Genomic DNA, 23872 nt, shown 5'->3' on the forward strand with positions numbered 1-23872 from the left:
GCTGTCAAGTCAGCAGTCTTCCCCATAATTGTGTAGCCTACAGAACTGGACTGAGAGACCATTTAAAGGCCTTTGCAGGTGTTTTGAAATAATTAGCTGATTAGAGTGTGGCACCAGGGGTCTTCAATATTGAACCTTTTCACAATATTCTAATTTTCTGAGATACTGATTTTGGGGTTTTCGTTAGTTGTCAGTTATAATCAAAATTAAAAGGAATGAACACTTGAAATATATCAGTCTGTGTGTAATGAATGAATATAATATCCAAATTTCACTTTTTAAATGGAATTACTGAAATAAATCAACTTTTTGATGATATTCTAATTATATGACCAGCACCTGTATATAGTCTGTGGAAGGCATAGGAAATTCGGTCCGAATGCAACAATACGATGTCCTACCTGCCTGCCAACATTTGTATTTTCATACCTCCGCGCACCTGCTCGTGCAGACATCATACATCATCAGCTCATTTCATGCTATACAGAGTTAGACAGAAGTCAGTCACCGAGCACCGCAACTAAAACAGCAGCCACCTTTTACAGTTCCTCCTGAACCAAAACAACGAGTTTATGCTGTGTTCACGTCATAACTACTGTAATTTGGAAGAGATGGAAACCCATGACTCAGAGTGGTTCATGACTCTAAATTATGTACTTCATTGGCAAAACTATCAATGCCGAAATGAATGTGCAGCACTCAGGTGGTACGGCTCAGTGCTCTTTAAGTTGTTTATATTCATTATTATTGTAATGGTATGTGCTTTGAGGCATGACGTTCTTTAACGCTGTCTCTTGTGATGCTTTTGTTTGCTCCATGCTGTACGCGTTCATGTGTTTTAAAGGATTGAAAATTGCCTACCCTGCCTTTAAGCTCACTAGAGGGGAAGCTCTGAAAGTGTCTTCTGTTCCTCCCTAAAAGCTATTGTACAGTATGTCGATCAAAAGTCATATACATTATATTGATTATGATTTCTTGTCATTTTTGGAGTGTTAAATGAACCATAACATAATAAGGTTTTGGAAAAGACATTAGAGTGAGTAAATAACGACAGAGTTTTCATTTTTGAGTAACTTGCATTTTAGCAACAATATGGCCAGCAATTTTTTCTTTTTTCTTTGAAAATAGTTTCAAAAGAACCCAAAGCCTCATCAACCATTATGTGTTGCCAAGCAACACACAGACTGACAGCCTGAAACGCAGTGAACACAGACAAGCAAAGTGATACAGACAGTGAAAAACACCAGACAAAATCAGATTCAATGATCAGAACTAACTGTTGTCTAATAAGCCAAATTTGACCCTTTGCTTGTTTTACACGTACAGCTGCTTAGGATTCAATCTTTGAAAAGAATTTTAGATTCCATCACAACCTTTCTCAGATCATCCTTTTAAAATTTGTGTAATACTTTAATTATGATGATAATCATCTCGCTTTAAAGCAGAGCTTCATTTCTGCTTCTCAGAGGTGATCAGCAACCGAGTGTGTTTCTGCCATGAACGAAAGAATAAGGGAAAGTAAAAGAGTAAAAAAGATGAGCATTTGAGGAAAAATAAGTCAACTCTGAAAGAAAGTAATCTCCAATGACTATTAATAATAAGGACAGAAGATGAAGACCAATTCAAAGCAAAGACTATAAAAATGAATACACACAGTATAGTGAGATCAAAGTAAAAGCATGCCCTTGTTTTATTGAAATAGTTCAGTCCTTGCTTGAGGCAGTGTCTGATCCTCTGCCAGAGAGTTATTTTTTTGTGAACCAGGAGGGACACTCGGGGTTGATGAACCTTAATCTGAGCGTCTCACTTTTTTAGGATGTACTGCTACAAACAGGAAACCGACAGACATCGCTACAAGCAGGGTCTGACATCTCTGTAGCGTTTGGACATATTTCCACTCTGTAACTATGATAATCTACTGTTCAGTTTAAAATCAATATAAATCAAAATGTATATACTGTCTTAATACACTTTATTCGTCTTATTCTGCCCTACAAATCGCTGTTACCATGCAACATGGAAAGTTTGTCAAATGTTTTTTGATTGAATTTAGATTGATTGAATATCCAATTTCTCTGAATCTAAGTATATTTGAGTCAAACAGTCACAAGATAGTCAAGCCATAATATAAGACAGGGTTTCCCAAACTGGGGTTTGAGAGGTAACTCCAGGGAGTTTGTGAATTGATGAAAAGATAATAATGAAAATCATAAAAATAAATTATGAATAAAACTACAACACTTACTAAAAATATATTAAAAAATGTTGTATTTGTTTACATGCATGTCAATGTGTTGTCAAATTATTTAAATATTACCTTACAATCTCAAAAGTACTTCAAGTAAATATTTTAGGTCAACAGGCTTTGGTTGACAAAAAAGTTTGGGAATCCCTGGTCAATTTCAGTCATAACTAATGTTATGTTATTCTAGAGAAAGTATTAAGATAATAATGATGGCAAATAACAACTGATTTTAAAAATAAGCATTTGGATCACAGTTTGCAATTGGAGAACCAACTTCTCATGCCAAGCTCACGAAAAACATTTTGAAACATGAAAAATAATATTATGTTGCACACTTCGCAAATGAAATGGCCATTGAGTGTTCAGTTTGATCTGAAACAGATGAATGTGAATCTGGCAATGTTTTATTACATTGTTTGTTGTGTGTATTGTGGTTGTTTGGGAATTAAATGTCATGTGAGAGGTGCTAAAAGGATAGATTCCAATTGTGTTTGAAAATAACGTAGCACCAACTCTAAACCCAAGTTAATAAACTCTAAACCCAAGGTGAGTTAAAAAATTTGCTGAAACAACCATCTAATTTTAGCTAGTTCTACAAGTCTTTAAGCTCGTTTATCATGACTCATGTTTCATGGGATCCAATCGCTCCTCATCACAAGTGCAATGTTGTACCAGATGAGCAACCGAGCAAGCTTACTACATCAGAAAAGCCGAACATTTGGAGCTGGTGATGTGATCCTAGCCTCAAAATGTATTCGCTTACAAATCATGAACTATTGTAAAAGTGTTTTGAGGTCACAACATAGCACAACATAATATTTCACATAGCAATGAACCATGTGAAATTAAGGCATTATTCATTAATATTTTGCTAAAGTAATAATAATTTGTGTGAAAATGAATAGAAAATTGTTGGTGTTTTACTGCCACTAGTGTTCAATTACACTGGAAACGGAAGTGAACAGTTTTACAATGAGCCTAAAATTTTGTTCATAGTCAAACATGTAAAGTTTGTTCGATATGTTTGTTTGTTTTTATATCATCGGGGCACAAAACGAAAAGAATTTCAAAAGCATGTGTCAGTGGTTCAGAAGGAGATAACCTCCACAATCAGCCAAAAACATTTTCAAGGCTCTGTTCTTAAAATTTACCAACACGTCTCCAGATCCAAAATATCCAAATGGATAAAATCAAGTTCAGCCTTCCATTGGGTCACACACGTGCTGGTAACGATACTGGGCTGTTTTGCATTCCCTCTCTGGTTTTAAGAGTATGACCTGGTCTGTCTTAAAATTTCTCCAACCATTCCTGGCCTGCAGGACACTGGTTTAACTACAATTAGTGCAAAAGGTGCTACAGTTCAGGGTCTTTCTTGTTTACGGTCACTGTTAAATGTTCATGTGTGGCTAATGTTTATGCCCTGTTAGTTTAAAATCCTCTCACATGCAATCAAAAGTTTAAAACTGCTGTAGTAAGTTCAGCCCAAACCTTATTCATGTAATGAAGTTTGGTTTGTATGGATCAGTCAGTTAACACCCAAAATCCACTTTAATTGCATCATGATCTGATAATAATCTTCAACAAGGTTATAGTGAATGGCTATTATTCTCAAGAGTTTTTTGGTTAAATCTCTTCAACTTCAAAAGGGCACTTGGATTGGATTTTCACATTGGCACCTTTCGTTATCAAAAATGTCAAATACAGCAAAACATTTTGAAAGTGTATACAGAATGCCAACTGTTTAAAAGCAAGGACACATGAAATCAATGGCCTTGTAAAATATGAAAACCATCATGCATTTCTCCTCTTCCCACCTTTGCATGTATAAAAGCACTCTGTCCACTCTGTCCCAGGCTCTCACCGGTATGCGTAAAGTAAAGAACCCGCTGATATTCTGTTTGCCAGGCCACCCACACTGGCTGCGGCTTCTCCGTCTCATTTCCAGCGAGCAGTCATAATCTGCTGGGAAACAACATGTCACGCTTGAGTCAGACAAAAACACTGGATTCTTGCAACCAGCACAGGCTGTTATGTGTTTTAGATAAACACACACATTACAGCACTTGCGTAACTTAGTGTACTGCATGGATGGGCAGAAAACTTTGTCTGTACAAAGTTCAAGCACACAGATATTGCTAGATCAGTGACGTCTACCATACATAGAGAAAGCCGTCTGTTCCCTTTCCACTCAATGACACTTGAAGTATATGATGAAAAAGTTTTTTTTAAATCATATAGTGATATATTTACTGGGCAAGCACCTCCTGATCAAGTGGGATGTGTTAGTTTAATGGCATTAACTGTCATAGGATAATCCAGCCAGATCTCACGGCAATTCGTACGAATTTTACGAGGTGGCTAATTCGTACGAATTTATACGACCACACTCGTACGAATTAGTAAGATTTTTGCTAATTGTACATATTTTACGAGTTGCCCAATTAGTATGAATTTGTACGAATGTCCTACCCCTGACCCCACCCCTAAACCTACCCATCACGTGGGTTTAGACAAATCGTACAAATTCGTACGAGTGAGGTCGTACGAATTCATTCGAATTAGCCACTTTTTAATCACTCGTACAAATTCGTACGAATTGGTCGTGAGATATCGTTGGATAATCTCCTTGCTAAATTATAAAAGTAAAATCTTGCAGTACTAATATGTATTAGTAGTTATTTTAGCTATTATTTAGCTTGTGTTATGTTATAATGCTAAATATTTGCTGAAATAGTAGGCCTATATGAACTACACACTTCAACCACTAATGTGAATGTGCACGAGAAGGTAAACATTCACAGTGTTATATTCACAGTTGCACTCTTTCTACAGTACCCTAGTATTTATTATATTAATTCATAATAAATAAAATAAAAAAATATATAAATGCTATTTTGCCATATTTGTAGTTAGCTTCACTGAAGGTTATCTGCCAGTGTTAGCATAGCTTACTAGAAATTTTTTTTTTTTTTTTTTGCCCAACACTGTGCACTTAACTTTCAGAACCCAGCAAAAAATCATTGGCAAAACAACTTCTATAATAAAGAAAGTCAGCAGGGGCTAGCATAGTCATGCTAATTAGCCAAACCTAGCAAGAAACAATTTTGCTAATCCTTACAATAAAACCTGGCATTTTTTTGTGCTCTTTATAAGATCATGTTGGCCTTTGTCTCACATTCCAACACCATTTTCCATTAGTTGCATGTTCACAGGATAAGAGGATATCTCATGGAGGTCGACTATGAGACAGAAGTGCTTTGCACAGCCTACAATCTCGTATTTGCCCACATACAGTAACCCTGCACATGTGATCAGCATAACTTTTTTTTGATAACCTGCAGGCGCTAACCTCTCCTATCACTATCACACAACACTGCCTGCTACAGACTGTGCAATCTCGGCAATCTTATAAAGATCATTACATATACAACGTAGGACCACCGTTTAGGAGCCACGACCACATAAATATCCACGATTTGTCATCTTTTGACTGGGACAGCCCAAAATTGTACAATGTGTTCGGGCATAAGAACATACACATACAAAACATCCTGTGCACCAACACATGATGAATCACTGATGTGGGACTCATTCAGGTCTGTTGGTAAACCTTTGATGCTTTAGATGTCAATGCATTTGTTCTGACATGTTTGTAGATAAATGCACGCAAAGACGTGCCAAATGTCATGCCAAAATAAAATGTAGTTTATTCCTGTGATAGCAAAGCTGAATTTTAAGCAGGCATTACTCCAGTCCTATATAACATAATAATATCAGCAAAAAAATTCATTTTATAAAAATATTTCATATTTCAAAAAATGAGTATATTACTGATTTTACTGTGTATAAATATGTTCCTCAACATCATTGTGATTCCTCGGCATTTAATACTTTGTTAAAATACTTTTTTTTTTATGAACAAAGCACTGCTTCTTCTAAATCAATTACACTTATCATTATATGACAGCGTTTGCTTTTTAGTAACATAAAAAAGAATAAAGCAAAAGCAAATCTTATTAATAAAATGGAACAGACATAGAGCAGCCGATTTCAAAAACATTCCTACTCACAAAAGGTGCTTTCAATTTTATAAGTAATACATTTCAGACGGTACAAGCTGTACAAATAGGAAATGGATGTTATTCCTCTGGAGTCTGGACATTCTAGAGATTTTCTCTTAAGGGATCTATAAAGCATAACATTCTGTACACTTGCATTTCTACAAAGAAAAAATGAAAAATTGCTGCGTCCCCTTATCGGTCTCGAACACAAACAGCTCATTTAAAGTGTTTTATGGCTGCATGTTCATTCAGCAGCACACACCTGGCATATTTACAGTCATAAGGTTAACCCCCTTTGAAGGTGTCAGAATGTATTTTCAACACGATCAGCTGCAGTGAAACATTTATCTGACCTCTGACCCACAATAATCTTTCTATAATCTTCATGGCAAGCTACTGACAATCCCTGGAGTGTTTGCAGAGGAACCGGGTTTAAGGTTTCCGGGGGTGCAGATGTGCCCTTATCTGAACATCAAATCGCTCTGGAAGCGATGAGGCTTACAGAGATTAGACGTGTAGAAAACAAGAAGAGGCCTTTTCCCCCCATCGGAGTCTTCACCACATGTCTCAAAGCTGCTGTTTTGGTGACAGATGTGGGTGTGTCGGTGTTTGTTTGGGTGCTGTGAGTAGGTTTTGTTATTCTTTTTTGGGAATGTTGTAGTTTTTCTCTTCTACTGGGAGCAAACATGGAAAACACAAGCACGGGGAGGATGTTTATCCATCATGCAGTGCAGTGGAGCTTTAACAAGGGAATTTCCTTCAACTGTGAAGATGAGGAGAGCCCTGGAGACTCCAAATGAAGCTTGGAAGGATCCCATGATGAGCTGATGTGCTCTGAATTTATTCTGTTCTCACTGGATTGCTGTTTTCTTCACCGAGTCATTCCCTGCTCCATCACTCTTGAGTATTTCTTGGAGCGTATATGATATTTCCTGCCTTTCTGACACATTTTGGTTTTGGAAAACATCAAAACTGCCTGTTTCCTGCTGAAAAATAATGGAGAAAATATTCTTTATCTCTTTTATTTCACACGTGACTAGCATTTTTTCCCACTTTGGTCTGGATGTACACAGATAAACAGCTCTTACTGCAGAGTTTGGGAGCACAAGTGATGACAGACTTTGGTTCAGGAATTTCAGAATGACCAAACCAACATTTGAGATGATATGCATTGAAATCAATTCACCGGTTAGTCCAGTTATCCAATCACATCCTCTGTTGATGCAAAGTCACATGAGATGATTTCATTTGGTCGCACATCCTAAATAATTCACAAAAATTCACAATAAATGTAATTTATATATAATACATTTATTGTGAATTTTTCTAACCATACTAATAACTCTGTGCCATGAAAATGTCTGTTTGCAACATGGATTAAAGTGATATTGAATACAACAAAACATGAAAATGAACATCAAAATAATATTTAGTCTAATGTATAAAAAAAAATGGGAATGAGAATACACAAAAATGACAATTCTGTTGTAATTTACTCACCCTCATGTCATTTCAAACCTATAAGACTATATATATAATAAGATTTTATCCTATAAGATTTTTTCTTTGAAACACAATGAAACCTGTAAGATTTCTATCCCTCCACAGAACGTCCATTCCCCTCAAAACTTTGAAGCTTCCTTCAACACGTTCATAAAGACATCATAAATAAATAAATGAGTCAAGTGAAGAGACACAATCTCTTTAAAAGATGAACCGATTTAATTCAGGCTTTTATTCACGTACACATTGATAGACACATATATAGAGCACATCAAATATGGTAAACGGAAGCTCAGTTAGGTTCATTAAGCATAGTCAAGTTTGAGCTTCAGTTCACCATATTTGATGCACTCTATATACGTGTGTTTATCAGTGTTTCTATAGAATATGTGAACCAATATATACTTTTAATACTACATACTAACTATATCAACAGATGATATCAAAATTATGATGCTGCATGATTTTAACAGTTTGATGCAGTTAAGCATAGAGCTTAGAGATAGGGAGATAAACTATATATATATGTGTGTGTGTGTGTATGCTGTATTATATCCAAACTGTACCATATTCATGGAAAGTGCCTGGTAACTTCATCTCATTCATGCTTCTGGGACCATTTCCCCCTACTGTATATGTCATCCCAACCTCCTCCATTCTACCAGACAAACCTGCGTCCTGCTGGGATCTTTCATACATGCTCCAGATAAGTCAAAGAACAGGAGAGGAGAGAACAGAGAGGAAAAACAATATAGAACAGTGACCTCAGATATTGATTAACTGACATAACATCCAATATCTGCGTGTATTAAATTAAACTATGTGATTCACCGACATTTTTAAAGGGTTTTTTTCTCTCACATATTCTAAATGTCAGTATGATGTATAAACAGATACTGATTTTAAAAAAAAACAACAACAACAACTGAAATATCAATACTGAAGTGCTCCAAACAGTTGAATTATTTACTTAGTTCATGACTAAATTCATGAATCCACTGCTTCTGCAGAGCTTTACTCCAACTGATCTGTGCACACAGATCTCTGGAAATCGAAACGGAATACAGCCATTTAGACTTTTGACCTCTAACACAGAGCACAGAGTATCTCTGCATGCTCTACTTTAATATAGCTCGCTGCCTCCTCCAGAAAACAGTGTTCCCAAACTGATTTCCAGGACTTCTCTTGCCTTCCTTCCAGAAAGCACTTGCTTTCTCTCCCACACATAACAGCCCTTAGGTGATAACTCCATTTCATCCTAGTTCATTGTTCTGTAGCATCAGATAATAAGCTTGCAGAGACCAAGATGATACATTCTTAGCAGTTTTAGTGCTGTGATATACATGTCCAGTGAAGCAGGTTTAAACCTAAAGGGCTCTGTTTGTTTTATTTCTCGTCTCAGCCCTGACCCACAGCACTCAGAGCACTTAACTTCCCATGATTCTCAGTTCCAAAATCAACATCTTTTTCGTCATTACCGTGTGCTTTATACAGTTGAATAAAGAGACATCTGATTGCATAATGCAGTGAATACAATTGACTGTATAGAGGAATTATTTGAAAAAGGAACAGACAGAAGTCTAACGGAGAACATTCTTTAAAGTGCTTTACTGAAAATAGCAGTGCTGGAAACCTAATTGGGAGCTGACAAATTATTTAGTAGTTGAAATATCAAGAATCAGATCTCCATCTTTTAATTTTCCAACCAATGGAATATTATTCCCTTTTGCCTGTCATGGTTTAGACTACAACATCTCCACCTAGTGGCACTTCAGTTGTAATGACAAAGACAGTTTGCCATGGTTAATTTGCATTAATTACATAACATTGTGTAAAATGATCATGCCATTACAGTTAAATTAGATGATCCCACAGGTATGTGATGGAGAATGGAACTATTTACATAATTTTATACTTAGCATATCTTGACTCAACCCGAATCCTATTCCAGATATGACCACATGAGGGCGCTGTCAGCTTTTGCTAGTAATTCAAGTCAGAATTCAGAAGTTTGCATTCATACTCTATAAACTCATAGATCTCATGACTAAACTATACAATCCAATCAGAGGTGAAATATATAACCTGGTCAACTGTTTATACAAAACAAAAAATTCAACCTATAGAATAAATACGGGTACTCTAAAAAAAGTTGTAACAGTTCAGTTAGTTGGTGCACTCATCATTTTTTGTTTACATTTATTTATATATATTTACCCCTTAAAACTTTATTAAGCAATGAATGATTTAATACTTTAAATACTTTTAAGGCTTAACATTTTAAAATGAAGCAATTTTACTTAAATAAAGATTATTGAATGCACATTTATCATTTGATATATAATTAGATTTTTTTTGTATCTGTTTGTGCTTTTCTTTCTCAGTGGAAAATGATCTGGAAAAAAGTCACCTAAAAAAATGTCTGATGGATCCCAACATAAATTTTATAAAAAATGTGGCATGGCTCAAAGCATTGCTGTCAGTGCATTCGCAAATCATGACATTGTCAGGCTACTCTGTAATGCAGAGACAAATCAGTGACAGAATGAAAGAGAGAAAAGAGAGAGAGAGGTGCTTTTGAGGAGAAGCAGTGAGTGAAGTCATAGTCCGTTCTCTCCGACGCAGAGCAGTTTTCCTCTCTGGCTTTTATCAGTGAACTTTCCAAGCACTGTCACTCAAAATGCACACGGTACATTTAGACATAACGTGTTTTGAAGTGATTTGTCCCATTACGACAGAAGACGTGTCAGTGCTTTATAGTGGAACACAAATGATGAGAGACAAAACATGATTCCAAAGAGGCCATCCAGTTAAAAAAAGGAGTCCTGTCGTTCTTTGCGGGTAAACAATCCGAATGGGATGTCGCCAGTGTGAGTGTCGATCTTGGAACAATCCTAACATGAGTTGCATGACAGATGATGTTTGCCAGTCAGACATTAAATCATTTGATCAACCTGATTTACTGGAAAGATCCAAACATATAAGCCCTTCCAACTTTTGATTTCTAGTGGAAATTTGGCTCAGGGACGGGAGAAGGTTTCTGGATGCTGTGCTTGTCTGTTGCTTGAGAACAGCAAGAACCATTTCTGGCATTACAATCATTTTACATCATTAACAAATGTGGGGCAATGCAATGATGTCTTTGAGAACTGGACGTGTTTTTATCTTGTAGGCTATGTTTGAAGAAACAGATGTTCAGATTGCTCCGTCATGCTCAGAAATCCAGTGCTCCCCTAAGTGAGATAAGCTTCATCGTGAGTGTCCAACTTTGGAATAATTTGACGTATTTTATGATGCGTATATGCATCTGAATTATACCTCACTGCCCCTGCTGATAGAGAGAAGGAACCGTTTTAGTCATCTTCATTGGATTGTTTGTTTTAGCCTACTTCTGGGAGAATTGACTGTAAAAATTAGACCACCGTGTGTCTCTTGTATTCATAGAGCTCTTAAACAACGGTCAGTCTCACTTTCACTTTCATTTAGGCTCTCTGTAATGAAATAAAATAATACTTGTGATGAAAACAAATTAAAGCTACAGTGAAAATGGAGCAAGGTGATTCAAAATAAAGTATAGGGAAGTAACTGAAAAAAACAGGTAATTTTTCTATTATGAGACTTATGAGAAAAGATGAGAATAAGTCGAATTGTTTAGAAAGTATCGAGGCAAGTAGCAAAAATGTGCCCAAAAGAATGCACATCACATTAAGCAATACCCAAAGAATGTAGTAGGCTACTGAGGACATGAAGCACATTATCATGATCAAACCAACAACCTACCAGCCCAGATCTTTAGCCACACAAAATTTGGTAAAAAATAAATAAACACAACAACAACAACATCAAAAAGCATTTTAAAGAGATCTGTATCTGTTCCATTCAAAAATCGGGGATTTGATGCATCTTAGTAAGGTTTTTTATTCCAATAGGTGGCGCTGTCACCAAACTCTACGTACAGTCTCAGATCAGTTTGATAATGACACAAACACAACGTTTAATTTCAATATTCCAAAACATTGTCTCGACACTGCAAGTCCTCATGGTCAATTATGTATGCGAGTTTTGAAAATCAAAAATCCAGATGGTCGGTTTTGTGCAGCGTAGTCTGAAGATCGTCCGAGCAAAATCTGGTCAAGATCGAACAAACTCTATAGGAGGAGTAGCAACAAAAAGAAAAGCTTTCATCGCACTTTAAGATGGCAGACAGCAGACATTTCTGTGCATTATAATGATCAGATGAAGTGTGTAAGGTGGCACACCGCTCTCTGATGTGTGTGTGTGTGTGTGTGTGTGTGTGTGTGTGTGTGTGTGTGTGTGTGTGGGGGGGGGGGGGGTTAAGGAGGCGGCTGGGATCCGGAGGCCCGGAGCAGCTGCACTCGTGACTGAAATGAAAACAGGACTGTACGAGGCTGTCAGGCCTCTGATGTATGACTTGTAATGGGATGTTTCCAAACCTCCTTTCTCCATATGGCTGCCGACACAATCAGAAACACCCACCGCCTACAGAGCCGGGGACTCTCAGAGCACTAGCAGCTACATCTGGTACACAGACACTCACACTTACACACATGCCAAACAAACACACCGATTCACTGTCTCTTATTGTGTTGACCTGTTTAATATAAAACCTCCACCTTTAGTTTATGTTCTTAGAGGAGCATTAAGGCTAAACAGCGCGAACAACATCTGAATTCAAGTTCAGGTAACTCCATGATTTGCAAAATTCGCAAGCCTTCAAGCCTCACCCTCGCACTACTAAACCCATCATCCTCCCATCTGCATCAAACATGTCACTCCAGCGGCCATGTTCTGACATTTCGTTCTTCCCACACTCACTGTTCGCGGCTTAACCCAATCAAGTTCTCCTACATCTGTTTGTTTGTTTGTCAGCTCTCCAACGTTTTGCGAAATCTCAGCCTGTCTGTTTTTGTTCGCTCCGTCCTGTGCGGCGACTCGGAAGCGCTACTCTAAGTAAATGTCAGTTTGAATTTATCAGAAGCCGAACTGTTAAAAAAAACATCACGGCTTTCTGAGACCCCAATGCTTTCCCGAGTCGCGCTCACAGGAAACCACAGAAGGAGACATCACCGTGTCTCATGAACTCATCCAAGCCGGATCTGTTACTCATAATGTTCTGGCTGTGGGAAAAACGTTTTATCCACACCTGAAAGACTCACAACAGGAAGTATGATCCGTTGGCTCCCTGACCTCTTCTAAAGAGGTGGACAGACTCGGCTGTCCTCTCAGGTGAACTGCCCTCACGTTGAGACCCCAAGAGCCCTTGATAACTGGAAAATAAACTCTCCATGCAGTTAGGTTAAGTGAGTGACATAACCTGCCTTGCGTTATTGTGATAGACTAAGATAATCTAAAAAACTAGAAATGTAGCAGACTGTAAGACTAAGGATGTAATTTGTATTTCAAATCTCAGCGCATGTTCAAATTGTTAACAATCTACAATCTCATTATGCTATTTATTTTGTGCAAATCCACCCACTGGTTTATTCAAAAGCTTATTAACAATGCAATTCCTGACTACATCTCTACTATAAAAAAAAAATGTTTTTAACTTCTGAATAAAAATTCATTTTGATATTTTCTAGAGGCATGCAGATGTCTGAAAAACTGTCCTGATTTCATAATGAAAACATTTCATATATGAACATAAAAAACATATTTTTTTTTAAAAATTTTCTTTAACAAAGCAGGAAATTATATCATAGAGAGGACCCCTGCAGATCCTCATGTTTTATTATCAATAGGTCTCTTAAAATATGATAAGTTTAGTTCAGGTTGTAAAATTTCACTCCCCAAAAACACAATTATATTGTTATTTCTTTTTACTTGGTTTACATGACACTTTCATAGTGAAATTAAAGCTTTTTCTAAAGGATTTGAAACCAACATAAATACAAAGTGTGCATTTTTAAGAACTTGTCATGTGTTTTAAACTAGATGTTTTTATCATGTCCTCCTATTTGTCATTGACTCTCTTATAAGACACCAATCATTACGTACCTTAGGATCAGGTTTAGATTTGGTTAGCAGGGCTTGAAAAAGCAACTATTTCTCATATATAAAGTTATATAAAAATATTATTTACATTCTATTATAATATTTATTAACAATGATTTAATTTTCATTTAAATTTCTTTAAAAAAAATAGTTTTTTTATTTTTATTATTTTTTGGTCTTTTTAAAATATTTCTATTTAGCTTTAATTTTCTTTTCAGCTTAGTTTCACTAATATCAGTACTTCAACATAAACGTATTTCGCTGTTAGCTGTCAAGCCATTTGTAAAAAGTTTAGGTTTATCATCTAAAATGTATATTTTATTTCAGCTTAATTTAAATTATTTTTAAATAGTTTTAGTTAAGAACAACACTGAACAGACATTTTAGGCAGCCAGTTTTACACTCATATTTTCTGCAGAAAATGTAAAACCCTACTTAATGATTAAAGTAGCATTTTTATTTCATACATGTAGTTCTGTCAAAGTGCACTTCTTCATCTTCAAACAGGCTCAGAGGCCATTTCAAGTTTTAGCGAGTTAAATTACACCCTCTGATCAAAACTGTGTTGCCGTGAATAGAGCAGACTGCTGTAGCCGGAGAGGGCGGGTTTGAAAATCAGAACCAGTTTCCTCACAATTATAAAGCAGTTCAGTATCCCAGTCAGACTGCGGACTGCCAGGCAGGTGGGTTTTTATTGGCTTTTGTCTGAAAAGGCTTTAAATGACTTCACTGGTGGGTCAGGGCCAGCCATCAGTGCTAATGTTGAATAGGTAATTACTGAGGGAAATACCATGAACTGCATTCAAAACCACCCAGCCAGGGCCAAGTGTTACATCATTAGAGCGCAAACACACACACACACACACATCCAGACATGCATTCCCCCTCTCTCATGCTCATGTGAAGGTAAAGCCAGAGCATAGCATAGCAGATGACCGTCACCTAAGTTTATGGTCCAGGCCTGGTGGTATTTAAAAAAAAAAAAAAACCCAGCCTGCCTTTAGCGACACCACAGTCATATATCACACAGGTCTGGCTTTAACACACTGCTGTTTCTACACACTCTTTAACTTGCTCTCCTTCAAAACCAGCGCAATTAAACGCTGTCCCACTCCGGCACTCTGAGTCCTTGGTCTTAGCCACAGTTAATCGACTGGCACGACTTCAAAACAGAATCCTTGAGAGTCAAGCCTTGGCCATTCACATCAAGAGACCTACTATTATATTGTTAACATATTATTTCAAACTAAATAATGGGTTCCCACTGCTGTCGACTAAAAATCATTACTGCCATGGAGGAGGTGCGTTCGAGACAAGCCACTGACGTACCTAACAGGAAAAGTACTCATTAGGTTGTAAGATTGAAGGAGAACATAAATGATGCTGCCTAAGCCCAACTATAGAAACACCATATGGACCGTCAATGTAACATTGACTTACACTGAACGTGTAGATTCTACACTGAAAGACAAACTTATACTGATAAAATGCATTACCTTATAGAAGCTCATGGATAATATGTAATAAATGCCAAAGCCATTTTACTACCCTACATTTCCATTAATAATATCTTTCTTTTTGCTCCACTACATTTAATAAAAGGATATCTTTCCTGGTTTTTTCGAAGTGAAGAACTCAAAAATCAGGTCAAAGGAATAATGATATCTTGACTTTTTTTAGCTGATTCTTTTCAATAACCCAGTTATACTCATTCTGAAATTGCATGATTCATTCTAAAATAATGTCCAATTCATGCTTTTCAACAAACCTGTTCGCATTCAATTTCAAATAATAATAAACAATATTAATAATAAATAATAATCGGTTGAATTGGTTTATAAATTGCACTGAATGATTCATTTGAATGATACATTGTTAATGATAAAGTGTTGTCCGGTCCTAATACTAAACCATTCTTTTAAGCTGATTCTTTTCAATTAACTGAACTGAAATGGCACTAAAAAAAAGAACAACATTCTCATTATAGATAAGTATTTTTACTTTTGATAATTAAGTCATTCAAAAGTAAATACTTTTTGACTTATACCTACAATACTTTACATCTATACCTGAATACAGGACTTGTATATTGTCCACCACTGCATTTTACATATGTGTGCATGGGACTTTGACACAACAAAATAATTGCTACATATTATGCAGTCATTATTTCAAGCTGAAACTAATTTCAAGAAGAAATGTCTGAAAAATTAGCTTTTACTTGTGCTGATGGTCCCAATGAAAGATTGTCTAATGAAAATATGGGCATCGCTGTCGCTCAAACACTCAAAGGAGGAAGTCCCCATTGGGATTTACCACCTCGGTCATAGCGAGCAACAGATGGGCGGTAACAATAAAAGACGCATCACGGACTCACGTGTGAATCACATCAGCACATTCTCTCTCGTTAGCACCAGACATGTCTAATTGATTCCAGATGCAGGTTGACAGGAGCGGAAGTCGAGTAATGAGGGGTCGCCTGCGATCCGCCGCTGCCACACATCCTCAGTGACGGACAATTTTATGGTCAATTGGACCCTACAGCTGGAGGGAAACTTCACATGCAGAAGGAACATGTGAATCTCGGGCGGATTTTATAGACTTGCAGAAAGGCATCATATATATATGCAAAATAAGGTTCACTAAAGAATAAATACCTCTTTGTCCCTGAGAAGGAGTGTCTTTTTATCTCAGGTGCTGCGGTTCTATTCTTTAGTTTTGCCACAAAGATAGTCACACCACACTCCTTTTAAAAGTGAGCGCAGACTCAAAAGAACCAATTACTGTCAGAAACAGTGCTCTCATTTTCATACCTTTAAAGACTTCAGTGACAGTCATAATGCACTGAGCTATTTGCAGTTTGCAGGACATCTCAAATGGTATGGAAAACAGTAATCTACAGTTTAGCTTACAGCTTTCGCAAGTATTCCCTCTTCTGCATTATAATTTTTACTCTGTGTTCTGCTGTTATAGAACATATTCACTTGGGAGTAAATGGTGATTTCAAGATGATATTAGATGACCATGCTGAAGTGTAATTTCTAAGAAATCCAAAATTGTCAGGATACTTTATCATACATTACTTTTTTTTTTTTTTTTTTTACATCTTGGGACGTCTATGTTAATATTTTAAACCTTCCGATTGAAACATTATATGTTTCTGTGTCTCAAGTAGGCTATGCTGCACGCAAATGTTATTTTACATATAATACTGGTCAAAAGTTTGGTGTCAGTAAGATTTTTTTCATATATAAATAGTTTCTGAATGATCATGTGACACTGAAGACTGGAAAATGATGCTGAAAATTCAGCTTTGCTGATTTATTTCCTAATTTATTTCAGGAATAAATTACATTTTAAAATATATTCTGATAGAAAACAGTTTTTTTAAATGTTAATGATGTTTTACAGTATTACTGAATTTACTATATTTTGTATCAAATAAATGCAGCCTTGGTGAGCATGAAAGACTTTTTTTATGAATATACAAGTCATATTTACTTATGAATACTATAAATGAAATAGAGTTACATGTAAATGGTCTTTTCATTTAGGACACTTCTGGTTTACGCCATGGCTTATACTATATATTCAGAAACATTATTTTATTCTTGCAGCAGATATATACATAAAATGGCTTTGCTGTACTCCCCTACTGGATCTTACGGCCATATAGGCCTATGTTCAGGACTGAGCAATTCCAAACGCGTTCTCCATTTCACTTCAAATCCATTTTCATTAGTGACAAATGTCTGTGTTGGGATAAGGAAATACATACCTGTCGGCCATGTTTGTGACCAATAAAACGTTCCCTCGTTAAGTTTAGTCAAAATAAATGTGACAGTTGAAATGAGCTCAAACGTCATTCAATGCCAAATATGAGACTGTTTCATTTGAAGAGGATTAGACTGGAAAATCACTTCAGCTCTTTCACGAAGGCTGTGCCTCTTTTTCAATTACCTTAATACCGTGACAGCAGAGAACTACTGCTATGATGTCACGTAAATAATATAGGTGCAATTACTTTACATATGTATCTTTTCATAGCATGCTGCCACAAAACTTTAGGAACGTATAATTTATGTCCAAGACCACCAAAAAAGCCATAAACCCCTGTAAGCATATGCAATAGTCATGCATCCTAAACCTAGATCCATTCTGACTGGATAGCCCCAGTGATTGATGAATTTCTAAATCAGACAGGAAATAGGCAATGCTACCACACAAACATTTTCCACAGACCAACGACTTACACTCCCAAGAGGCTTCAACAGAATCTTTGGAGAAAGAAAAAAGGATGCAAGAGAAAAGACGCAATACTTGCAGTATCAACAACATGGCAAAATACAAAAAATGTGGCTTTTCTTTGAAACCACACAAAGGAAACTTAAAGGACAAATCATCAATACAACATAAAAGCAATGGGGGCCATACTGTTACAAGACTTCAACAGTGTGCCAAAAATATCCACAGAGGGCTCCAAAACGACCCATAATTTGAAATTGCATACCCAACCCCAAAGAGTTCCATTTAGATATTCAATTTGCAGACGTTCCAAAATCCTTAATGTTAATTCGCCTGGTTCATTCGCTTTCAGAAGTTGCACAAAATCAAATGAACATATTAGTGAGAAAAAGTTTGACTTCTTTAGACTCAAGAGATCAGTTAAACCATACAACTAGAGAGACGGTCTATATTCTTAGTGATAACATTACAACTAAACAGCTCCGCTTCCAAATCAACAGGAAGTCATAAATTAAATGTAACTAACCCGCTTGGCTCCATCAGTTATGATTATTTTGATGAAAAATTTCCAGCGAGATAAACCCCGAGGCTGTAATTTTAACTTATTCCCTGGGCCCCGAAGTAAACGGCAAAAGCAGACACTTATAATACACACACACCCACTTTCAGTGAAAGAGTATACTTATGCAACCCCCAGCAACAATAAAGGCTTATTGTCTGGGTTTGAAGAGCAGACACGGTTCTGACTGTATCCCTGTGGTCATTAAGACTCCTTCAGTGCTCATAATAGGGATCTCAGCTCCTCTCTACAAAATTTAAGTCCTGTCTTGCTGAGGGCAGAATGTCTGCTGGACATCAGGTGCATAATGGTTTGGAAGGGATTTTCAACCCAAAGCAATAATTCTCTTCTAAATATATCGCTTGACACCACAAATCATCTGGGAGGTTGGGAGTCGTGCTTTTTTATATTTGGGTGCAAAAAGATCATCATTTTGTGTTTGAAAAGTGTAATCATTCGCCCTGACAAAGCTGAAAGATATCTGCACTATATAAAAAAAAAAGTAAATAAAATACAAAATAAATGTAAGGAGGTTTTTGCTTTTAATGCATTCACACTAAACATTGAAGGCTAGCAGAACATTGAAAGCTAACATATGTGAAAGTACAAGTCCTCACATTGTTACAATTATTAAAGTGCCCCTATTATGCTATGTTAAAGATTCCTAATTTTGCTTTAGAGGTCACCAATTGGTTTATGTCAGTCCAAGTTCCAAAAACTGACATTGCAGCATCACCTCTTATCTCATTGTGTCTGAAACAGTTTCATCAATTTTGGTCTTTCCAAACCCCTTCTTTCTGAAATCATACTGTGCTCTGATTGGTCAGATGGGGGGACGTCCCCCGGACGTTTCGAACGCCCCCTTAGTTCGAAGGACTTCCGCATTTGGTCAGCTTTGTGACGTTCGCTGCTTGCGTGTGGCAGAAACAAATCGCTCATAACCATATCTAAACTTCAGCTCAAGAGGCTTACTTAGCACTTGTATACACAGTAGTGAAGCATGGATAATACTATTAAAAAGAAAGAAAATTACAATTAATTGTGGGTGGGTTGGGTGAATGAGAGATAAATCATTAAGATGTTGATTTTAATAAAGACTTGGAACTATCATTTTACAGTAAAATGCAACAAATGTTCCTCACTGTTTTACTTTTGTTTTTTAACAACATATCTCTTCAGGCAAATCCTCCTAGTTGTCATTATATAATACACAAAGGAAAAAAACCTACATGAGATATTTCTTAATAACTTATCAGCTTTAAATAAAAATATACAGAAGTTTAACAGAAATTATTTTAATAAGAGTATTTTCTAACATAATGATGTAAATATTAACATATTTAAACCTTAATTTGCAAACTCTAAGCTATGCAGTTGTGAGGTACACTTGTTTAAGCAGCAATGGAGGCAAAACAGATCTGAGAGAAATTTCAAAAAGGAGAAAAAGAAAGAAAAATACCGCGTGGGAGCGTTTTAGTGAAGTAGTAAGCTGTGGCACCAAAAGGAATTGTAAAAATTATAGTTACATCGCAAATAGGCCTATAATTGTACACTGTGCATTTGCATTGTGCGCGTTATTGTGCCATATCTATTAGAGTAAGATACTTATTACCGTTAGCTTTAGCACATTAAGCATAACATTCCACAGTTTGTTTTTTCAGTTAATGAACTATCATCCGGTTCTTATAGTGCACTACACCTTGCTGCATTTTGAATGTTAACACACTACTCGCTCTACGGCGCAGAATAGTGCAGAAGTATGTGAAATGAGACTCACCTCTCCACTTTTTTCAGACAGGATTCCTGAACACACCCCCATCTGCCATTGGTCAGCCAGCAGATAGTCCCGCCCCAAACTCGCACCACTGGTTAAACTGACAGGGAAAAGAACAAGCAACAACAAACCTTAATGGCCTAATTGGATGCTGAAATATTATATATATTTATGATGCATTATGTCTATAAGATATCATATAAGATACAAGATATTATATAAGATACTGATTAAGAATAAGTTTTTTGTTTGTACTTTTACAAAAATGTATTTCAATATTAGCCAACCATTTTGCATCAAATAATAATTCTCTATTCACTTTTATTTCTCTATCATCAATCCATTTTCTTTGTCTAATCTCTTTGTGGAATATTAGGATATTCTATCTCATTAGCTGTGGTGAGGAGTAACATATGTATTTTTGCACAGTCTAGTGAAGGTGAAGCTTGTATAAAGTGGCTGATTTTATAGACTGCTTCTTATTTGGACTGAGTTTTATGGCCTTTTAGAATAATGGGATTATTGTAGAACGAGCGTTACGTCTACAGCTGGGCCACAGACAGTCCATGGCACGAGGTTAACTTCCTCTCTCATCACATGCTGTGAAAGATGCATTACCTTGGCATCTCATTAAGTTCTTGGGACTAATTACATGCCTGTTAGGTTCAGCGGTCTGCAGACCTAATGGCGGACCACCCATCAACTTAAGCCTAGGCACTTTGGCCCACTGACCTACACCGGCCACCACGAAGCATGTCTACAATTTCATCCATACCACATTATAGGTAATCTGAATCTGAATCAAAAAACAACCAGATGTGCCCATGGAAAGCTGCTTTTGGTGATCCAGATAGGCTTAGAATTGCTTAAAGCTCTGCAAAATAAAATATATAGCTTATGTCACTGATATAACAATAATTTAAGTTCTGAAACAGAATATTTCACCATTTTTGCCAGACCCAGAACATAAGCCAAATAACTCTCAAAAAAACTGAAAGGAAAAACAAGAATATCAGAACATTTCATGAAAAGGATCAATGTTGTGGGAGATAAACAACCCCCCAATGTGTTTACATCTGCTGGCAGGCACAAAAAAGTGCCAGAGGCCAAAACCTCAGGCGCTGTTATTATATTCCCTCATTGATCTATTACACTTTTTTAGTAGTTGGGGCATCATGGTAGGTCTCAATCCATCATCTGGGCCTCAGAAATCAGTGTTTTAAAACAGTTCCCCAAGTAAGCAAGCACTTATAAATAACACAGCCTCTGAGCTGCAAACATCCATGGCAGACAGCTCAACCTATTGTTGATGCTATACTGAGTTCACCCTCCTCTCTGCATGGGGATGTGGTGGAAGATTGATGCGAGATGTCACTGGAGGGAAGTAGGAGTGGCCGGGCTTCAGTGTACCGCGTGTCCCTGCTCTCCAGCGCAGCAGGCAGCTGCATAGTCTGGCGGCCAGCGTTCCTGCGTGCAGTCATGGAGGGATCTCAGGGAACGCAGCAGAAACCATTCCACCAAATGTGGTATGCTGAGGCCTGCAGGTCTATAATACCAAGTCGGGGATGCTGGGCAAAGGCCACATCAAACAATGCGGAGGTCAAAAGAAGTGGGTTTTATCAGTAATTATACTGTAGAAGTGTCTCAAATCAACACTGCAGGCCAAAAAAAGGGGAAATGGTGGAGTACTGAAGCATGTAAAGAAAGTAGTCCCTGTGTAGTCACCAGTGGTGTGAAATGAGGCATTGATTTGCAATCTGCTGAGTAACAGGACGCCTTGTCAGTCAGGTTATCAATGGGGTGTAAAGGCTTTTGGTATTTGGCGCATAAGCTTCCTCACGCTGGGTGCCAACTTAAACAGCAGTTTAAACCCCACGACGCAGGACAAACCATTCTCTGTCATCGCAATACTTCACGCTGTCTCCACTACTTCACTGCCAGAACTTCAGAATGAGCATTTTCTAGTTAGGTCTGAATGGTAGAAATCCACTTTAAACCTGTGTTTTTGGTTAAAATGTTGCAGGGGAGATTTTCTTTATTAATACGTTGGCTATAACACGACATTAATGCTCATACATAGATTTGGAAATAAGCAAAGGCCAGCATTTGGATATATGATACCCATTGATGACGAAAGCGCTGCGGAGTTAACAATTCACACAAGTTTAATAAAAATGTAGGACTAATCAATATACACGCGCAAGAACAATGTTTCAACCAAAAGCACATTTAGGCTACTAGTGTGGTATTGCTGTTAAAATAAACAAGAACTAAATATGAATTACTTTACATTTTAGAGTTTAGACCAAATATTGTCGGTTTCCTTGCCTATTGCTCCGGGAACGAAATTCAAACGGAGCCACTATAGATTTCAACGTTGAGTCACCTTGACATATTAGTGGCGCATCATTCCTGAATGAATCACGAATGATTCACTGACTCACTCATAAAGGCTCATTTTGTTCCCGAACGAATCAGTCGCTGAGAGCAGGCCTGGTTCTCAATTCTTATTTGTGCAGTGCATCCTCGTTTCCTTTCCTCGTGTCTCAGCTACAGGATACGAGGGAAGGCTGCAAGGAAAGAAAATGAGGACAGAGGAATCGAATGAAAGCTTTTTTATACATTGGAATACTTGGGCTGAGTTCAGGTCCAAAATTGTCATGCCCTTCACGCGCTAACTTCCCTCCGTCTCGTCCACTCGGATGTAGCCAACCGAGAAGCACTTTTCTATATAGGCCGATGCGGTTCCGAACTCAGGAAACGTTTTGAATGAATGAATGAATGAATCATGAATACAGATGTCTCACTCTCCACCTCTGTTAGCTACTTAAGTAACGCTTGTCAGAGTTGTTATTGTTAACTAAAACTATATTGCTGTCGTTAAAGCGGAAATAAAAATAATGAATATTAGATGAAAAACTTAAACTTAAAAGACTCAAACAAGGAAACTTAGAAATGTTGCCTTGGCAATTGAAGTAGCCTACTAAAATTGCTAAAAACTAAAACATGAAAATAAAGCTAAATAAATACTAATACAAATGACAAAAGCATAGGGTAACACATTTTTAAAACTAAAATTACATTTTAAAACAAAACTGAAAATATAAAAATAAAAACTAATTCAAAATTGTTTTAAATAATAAATAAATAACACTGAACAATGCAACCTGCAGAAATAGCTTTATGAGAAAGAGTACAAGTACACATACAAGTGGACTGATACAGTGCAAATTGTGACCCAGATTTGGTTCTGATTGTACATGGGAAAAAATCATGGAAAAAATACTATTTAACCCTTAAATGCATTAATGTTTCGCCAATCATTATTACAAATTCGGGTCTTTAGCGACCCGGATCTATGTCTAACACGGATAGATCTCTATACCTGTCGCGATAATATAGGCTACAATTCCTGATACTAGAGTACCAATTACAGAAGAATAAAATAAAGCATATTTTGTCATATTTGC

General features: G+C 36.9%; 1 long non-coding RNA gene across 1 annotated transcript; it reads right to left on the bottom strand.

Moving 5' to 3' along the window:
• Positions 1-1584: 1584 nt before the first annotated feature.
• Positions 1585-22919, bottom strand: LOC143702634 (uncharacterized). Its single transcript, XR_013190480.1, has 3 exons — positions 22847-22919; positions 20406-20502; positions 1585-4207 (listed from the first exon to the last, which is right to left on the bottom strand). It is a non-coding gene; the product is annotated as an uncharacterized LOC143702634 (long non-coding RNA).
• Between the last annotated feature and the right edge of the window lie 953 nt (positions 22920-23872).

Source organism: Siphateles boraxobius, unplaced genomic scaffold (genome assembly GCF_051911475.1).
Source record: "Siphateles boraxobius isolate OS27281-9 unplaced genomic scaffold, OSU_SipBor_1 35, whole genome shotgun sequence".
NCBI lineage: Eukaryota > Metazoa > Chordata > Actinopteri > Cypriniformes > Leuciscidae > Siphateles > Siphateles boraxobius.